The sequence below is a fragment of the Passer domesticus genome, chromosome 4, assembly GCF_036417665.1.
Source record: "Passer domesticus isolate bPasDom1 chromosome 4, bPasDom1.hap1, whole genome shotgun sequence".
In the NCBI taxonomy this organism is placed as follows: Eukaryota; Metazoa; Chordata; class Aves; order Passeriformes; family Passeridae; genus Passer; species Passer domesticus.
In genome coordinates, this window is record NC_087477.1 from 48,408,477 (window position 1) to 48,415,799 (window position 7,323).

Sequence of the window (7,323 nt, forward strand, 5' to 3'; positions counted from 1 at the left end):
CGCAAATTTTTGGAGCAGGTCCCCAGGCTTGGGGACCTGCCACATACCTTTTCTGGTTTGGTGGCAGATGTCAGTGAAAGGGGATTGAAAGGAATTGGCTGTGACCTCCGGGAAGCCACAACCAATCAGGAGGTGGTGGTGGGCAGAGGGGTTGTTTTGTTTCCTGCCCCATCCCCGGAGGTAAATGTGAAGGATTGGAGAAATAAAGCAGGGATTTATTGGGAGGGAGCAGATTTACTAGGAACTGGTGGGCAGGGAAGCATTAACCTTCTGCTCCCTCTCTGAGCTGATCTACTGGTGGTGGGGCGCACAGCTCCTGTCCCTGCCTGTCTTTCTCTCGGGGTCCTCAAAACAGGCCATGAGGCCATGGCACCCTGTATGGGGGCATTTCATTTCCTCCCTTTCCCCCGTGATCTGCCAACGTAAACAACTGCCTACTTTCACCTAAACTGAAAACCAGATCTGCCTCTAATCATGTTGGGTGACTGTTGACATGTGTAGAGTTTGATATTTTGATAATATTATATGTCTGTGATAATACTTCATTACAGTTATGTCCTTGGCTATAATTCTTTCAACACAGTCACTTTTGTCCTGCCCTTTGAGTTACAGGAAAGCATTGTAAGGCCACATTTTGCTCTGATGGTCACATTACAATTCAGATGATTTAGAATCAATCAGCATTTGATATACCTTTGAGAAACTGCAAGCAATACATTTATTTCTCTTGGTTTTTTTTTTTTTTTTTTTTTGTTTTTTTTTTTTTTTTTGTTTTTTTTTTTTAGATCTAAAGGAAATTGTGCATGTGTTTGGGAGAAAGGGGAGAAGACTTTTTTCCCCTTCTCAGATTTGCTTGTAATTTGAAACCATTACTGGTGTGTTGTCATATAATATTATACTCCTTCATTTTACGGACTCTTTACAGTTAGATCCTGATTGCTTGCCTGCACAGAGGAGATAATTAAACCATAATTTGAAAATTAGCACGCTGATCAGCAGCTTATACAATGAATCTGTGGGGTTTTTTCTTTTCATATGGAAAGTAGTGTATGTTAGATTGTGCTTTTAGTTTAACCTCTACTAAGTAATATGTCTCGTGATTTGAACAGCAGAAACTCGTTCTGATATTTTGAGTGAAAAAGGTAAACCTTTGATTACCACTTCTTTCACAGATGGTAAATTCTCTACTTATGGTTTATCAATAGTCTGAAATCCCATAAATGCTCTAGTGGAGATAATATAATATTTAAACCTCTGCCAAAACAAAAGTTTAGGTATTGTTTGAAAATGAATTTAGTGACTTGTAAAATCTTGAAGAATATTTCTGATACTTCCTTGAAGTAAAATTTTCCTTTGGATCGATAAATTAAAACATTTCATTTAGATAAAGGTGAAATGTATTGTGTTGATATTAACCAGTTTTTTTAATCATATAAAGTAAGATTAAATTGGCTCTAGAAGTAGAACAATTTCACTTGAAAATAGTTACACTATTTTTGAGACTAAATAATTGTATTTGCAAAGTTGCTCTATGTTTTCTAGAAATTTGTTCTGAAGATCATGGGGACAGACTGCATAATGCCTTTGTTTTGTTTCTGAAAACCATCAAATTAGACCAATAGAAATATATTTCTGCAAGGAAGGTAGGAATCAAGTGCTTTTGAAGTAGATTCTATGCCCAGGCTTGATGTCTCAGGTAAAAAAAGGGCATTTTTTGCAGCTGGATATAATTTCTATAAAGTTTTCAGGAAAAAGTGCCTAACATAACTCTAGCATGAATAATGTTAAAGAGAGTTATATTTTGAGTCTGCTAAAGCACATACCTGGTGCATCTTCCCGCCTGTAATCCTGAGCCCATGATTCTGGATAATATGCCTTTTTTCCTGTTCCTGATAATGGAAGATAGAGATGACCAAACCTATGCAGGAGTAATTGGGAATGTGCTGACGTAATCCTTAATGAGAATTGTAAGAAAGTTTTTCTTGTGTAATCCTTTTAGACTGCCATCAGTATTCAAGACAAGAATATAATTCTGTCAGAGGTAGTCAAGGTTATGGCCTTTCTTGGTTCATTTAGATTCACGTCACTACTGATGTTTGGCCTCAAGGCAGGGTTTTTTTGGTGTCTACAGCTGGCATAGTGTCTGCCAACCTGCAGAACATGCACATTCAAGTATCTCCTTGTGCATGGAGTTCAGCTAGACTCTTCATCATGCAAAGAGGATGCCTCCATATAATAGTTTTGTGATTCACTTTTCCCCATAAAAGTGGGAGCTGTTCTCTGGCCACATGCAAATGTGTCTCTGGTGAAGGTCTGCATCTGGGTTCCCACTGTGGTTGGTATGAAGGTATTAATTTCAGATCTAAAGAAGGTCTGAGATGCATGCCCAAACATTACCACAACTCCACAATATCTCTGCAAGATCTCTGTAAACCCCTAAATTCAGACGAAAGGTGTGATTTCTCTTTTACAACATTTGCAATTTTCTCTGTGGGAAAGTACTTGCAGATTTGAGATAAGACTGAAGGCCTCTTATTTCTTATAATAACCTGATCTGTTTCATATTTTAATTTTAATTTCTAGTTGTTTTTTTGTGTAGTAGGAAAGTTATAAAGACAGGCACTGAATCTGCAGATGCAGGAGCAAGAATTAATGTCTTGGAAGTGGAAGACATGAGAACTGAGAGTGAAAACTGAGAAAAACTACTGTTATTCTTCTTGCTGGCCTAGTTGTGTTTAACCAGAGGGGAAAAGAATTGATATAAGAAACAGTCAGGAACTAGCTCCAGCTGCTGTCTGTCTTTCCCATGAATATTCAAAACTCCTGAGCTTTTTGTGAAAGTCTCCCTCACTTTTTTGTTTTGTCCAGCCTGAATTTTTTTTCCCAGCAGATGTTAAAACCAACCATTTACTTGCAAGAAGTTTTGCTTTGATGATTCATTATAGTCTGAAAAAAAAGTTCCAAATTAGCTGTTAGATAAGAAAATAGTAAAGCAGTGTTTGGAGAATATAACTGACAGAATAATAACCTGGCTGATTACAAGGTTAGGTGCTGGTGTTTCACTTAATAAGCTAAATATTCACAATCTCTTTTTGACTTAGGTGTCCAACCTATAGATGTATCTTTTCTTTCTCAATGAACTTTTCATCCCTTTACTGACATTAGTTCTTCTTTTTATTCAATTAGCCCAGAAAGAAAGCTTCTGGCAGGGCAAGTCAGCTGTTGTCTGCTGAAAAGAGACATACAAATCTTGTCACATAGCTTTTATTTCTATGGTCAGGAACCCTCAGGCCTGTTATTAAGGCAACTTAGGCTTGTGTGGAACTTTGCTGTCTCCTGCACACTCTGAAATAAGATTACATGATGGAGAAGATCAATTTACTGAGAACATTTAAGCTCAGAATATTAAGCTTTTTGTGCAATCACATCTCCTCTCTAGCTGTGTGGCAGAAAAGCTAGCCACAAGATCCTTGACAAATTAGATATTACCACATCTAACTGTGTATATTTAAGCTTATCAAACTGAATCGTTGCATTGTGACTGTGCTCTTACACAGACAAGGACTCCATTTAATAAATGCAGTGCCATTTAATAGTAATTAATCACCCAACTAAAATGTCACATTAAGGTCAAAGAGACCAGGAGACAAAAAAGAAGAGAACATTAAATTCAGCTGACAAACATAGGAAAAGAGAATATAGAGCCAAAGAAAGTTCTGGGGCATTGGAACTGGTAAAACATTTAATCCAAACTTTTTTACTTTCCGTTCAGTTCAGAAGTAATCACATTCACTTGGTTCAAAGCAAGGTCATTTTTGTAACGTTTAAATGAAATTTCCTCATTGCGTGTACAGTGACAGCCCATTGCAAGCTTGGAATTGTTGGTGCATTTTACAGATGTTGTATTCTCGGCATTTGCTGTTTCCTCCCTCCCTGTTTCTCTCCTTTTTTTCTTTGCTATTATGACATTCTTCATTTGTATGGAATTTTCCTTAATATGTCCTGAATGCGAGCGTTCTAGAAAGTCTTGAGTTTTTGGAGTTTACAATGCAGAATTTGATTTCACATTACTACTGTGTAATGCTTTAGCTTTTGTTGTGGCTTAATCATTCAATGGCAACAAAACCAAAAAGAAGTCATCAGTTAAATAAGAGGATTATTTGTGTTCCATGTTTCTATAAACAGAAACTGTACATAGGAAGCTGTTTCAGAGGAAGCGTATTTGCCATCTGTGGAAGCAAATATATATGGAATTCATCATTCTAAAAATAGGATATTGCAGAAAAGGAGAAACTCCATTGTTAATTCCACTTCTTCACAATTGTGTTAATCAATTTCAATGTAAGTGTATGAACAGGTTTATACATGTGGCCATATGTATATATGCTTGCATTATTTCTCAGTGTCCTTTTTCTTTTCCTTTCTTTTATAGAATTTAGAAGCAAGCAATCACTGTCCACTTTTAAAACACATATTTTGAGAAGCTAAATATACTGGTTTCTCTTCACAAAGAAATGAACTTGTAAAATACAGTCAAGGATGAAAATATGTTATTGTCAGAGGACGTTACAAAATTCAGACAAATGGCTTCTAAATAGACTTGTTTTTTAAAGCATCTATCATTCCTCCTTCCTGTTCCACAGTTCTCAGTTTTATGTCCAAGGATTTTTGTATTAGCATTGTGAAAAAGAGTAATTCTTCAAAAATTACTCTACATTTGGCAAGATCTGTCTTTATAACTTCTGCGTCAGTCCAAAGAATTTTGGCCTTTCCAAAGGTTAAATATTATCTTTCAAAATTGTGTAATTCTGTCTTTGTCAGGAAATGTCTCCATTTTCTGTAATAACCTTTTCTTTCCTTACCTTTAATGTCAAAAAGTTCACATATGAATGCTCAAACTCATGATGTTGAAATATTTGTCACTAATTTCTCATACTTAGATGCACGGTAAATATTAACTTGGTACTGGTCCTGGCTCTGACACATCTGGAGAGACATTTTCCTGCATTAAGTGAAATCATAGTTTGCAGTGCTGGTTATCATACATTGATGCACATTTTAGTTTTTAATGAAGGTTTTGATGATGCAAAATTCCAGAGTTCTAATGGTAACATCTGAATTACCTTTGCAGGCTTTGTAGATGAAAAATTACTATTCTCTATCAGTTGTCTACATTTGTTCTGGTTTCTGGAAGAAAAAAGTTCACTGTATTTCCACAGAGCTTCTGGGACCATCCTATAGACATGACCTTATTTCTTACACAGCCCTGACAGTCCTTCAAGAAAAGCATGTTTGACAGTATAGGTTGAAATATTATCTCATTTATTTCATAAGCTGGTGGTTTCCAAACTGTGGTCTGCATTCCAACCTAGTGTGCTGTCTTTAGTAGAGTTTGGCTGGTCTGTGGTCTGCAGCAGATCCTGTGGTTAGCAGGGCTTCCATTAGGAAGAAAATTTTCTGGCCAGTAGCACAGCCTCTTCCAAAATGTGTGATCCATAGCTCCTGGAACACAACAGGGTCCTGCATTAGACTATTGATATCATGGGCAGAATTTTTTTTTTCCAGACTTGGTTTGTGCTGTGTTTGAACTAACAGTTGGCCACACAGCAACTGGTAGCTGTAGTAGTAGGTGGTTTGGCTTTTTAAGGCTATTTTCAGCAGCTAGAGGAAAGCCAGTCATTTTTGTAAGTGCAATACACAGCTCATAGCAGAGGTAGTTTGGAAACGTTTAACTAAAGCAGAACATTCACCAACATTTCCAACTTTCTGTTCTGGTTCTATTGTTTTCTTTTCTTTCATTGGCATCCCTATAATGGCACTCCACCTCCTTTCATACACTCTGGCTTTGGCCCTTCTCGTTTCTTTTACTTCAAAATTGGTTTCTGCCTTCAGTTCCTTTCTCACCCTCCTTCCTGCCCTCTCTCAACTTTGCAACTCCTAAAACCTTGCTGCATTTCTAAATATGCCTTCTACTTGTCCTGACTGTGCAGGCCACTACTTTTACTCCATTGCCTCTCTGCCTGGAGTGCACTGAGAGTGAAAGGGCTTTGGTCTCAACTCTGTCCTTTCCAGAGACTGCTCTCTTGCTATCTGTTGCTTCAAAAATCTCCTTGTTCAGCTCCTTGTAGCTCTAGATTGAAACATGCTCTTCTGACAGACTTCTTGGGGACAAATTAATTCTTGTATGTTCACTCTGAGCATGTGCAGCGTGAGCTTTTGGGAAGACTTGGCTAAATGGGGGTGCAAGTATGTTGCTGTTGCTTTGGTAACCTTGTCAAAGTACACTGCTAAACAAACAAGACAAAGAAGAGAATATCTTTCTTTATATCCCAGGTATTTGAAACACAATTAGAAAATGTTTCTTTGTGAAAAAAGAATCAGGAAGTAAAGCTTTCATTATAAAATGTACATTTTTTTTGCCAGAGGGTGTGGCTCTAATGTATGTAACATTGTTCAGTGTGTACATTTGCATTTTTTTGCACAACAGTATGAGTGCAAAACTGTGCCTTCACTTTCCACCTGTGATTTGCTTGTTTTCAGCACGTTATTTTCCATGGAGTTGTTGTCAGAAGATGGGGCTTTCAAAACACAAGGAAATTTGGAGTAGTTTTCTGTCTAAATAAAATGCTGTAGTTTGACTCACTATACCTAAAGGACAGGGGAAAATGGACACTTATAGTAAATTCAATTTTAGTTACAAAAAAACCCACAAGTCTTGTGCTAATGTCTGTCAAATCTACCTGCATTTGACACTTCTGTTAATAGTGACATAAACCCACCATTGCAGTTGCCTCACTTTAAACTTCTAAGAAATTATTTGCTGCAGTAGATCGCAAGAGAGAAATAAATCACTGATATAAATGCTAATTTAATCTTCACCAACTGTTTGCATGAGGCTGATTATGTCAGTGTAGTCCCATAACCAGAAAAAACTAGGAGCTCTCCTGTCCAAACTCATGGCCTCTACATGAGCAAGGCCCAGTTTAAATGGGTTTTGTTTTATGAGCTGAACTTAATGCAAATATAACTGTGACACAATGAATTGGGACAAATACTTTTAAAATCCCTACACACAGAGCAGCCTACATATAACACAGGGAAAGAAGTCTGCTGGCTTGCAAGGGAGGATAAATATGCCCTTGATACTCTCCTCTCCTGAGCCTTGGGGGTTACTGATGCCTTTGAAAGGATTGCTCCCACGATGAGGCTCACAGGGAGACAAAGCAAATACTGCATGATGTATACATATATATGTAAAGGCTGTATGTTCTGGTCACAAAACGGAGGAAGCAGGCTGTGCTGATGAAGTCCCTTTTCCTTCAA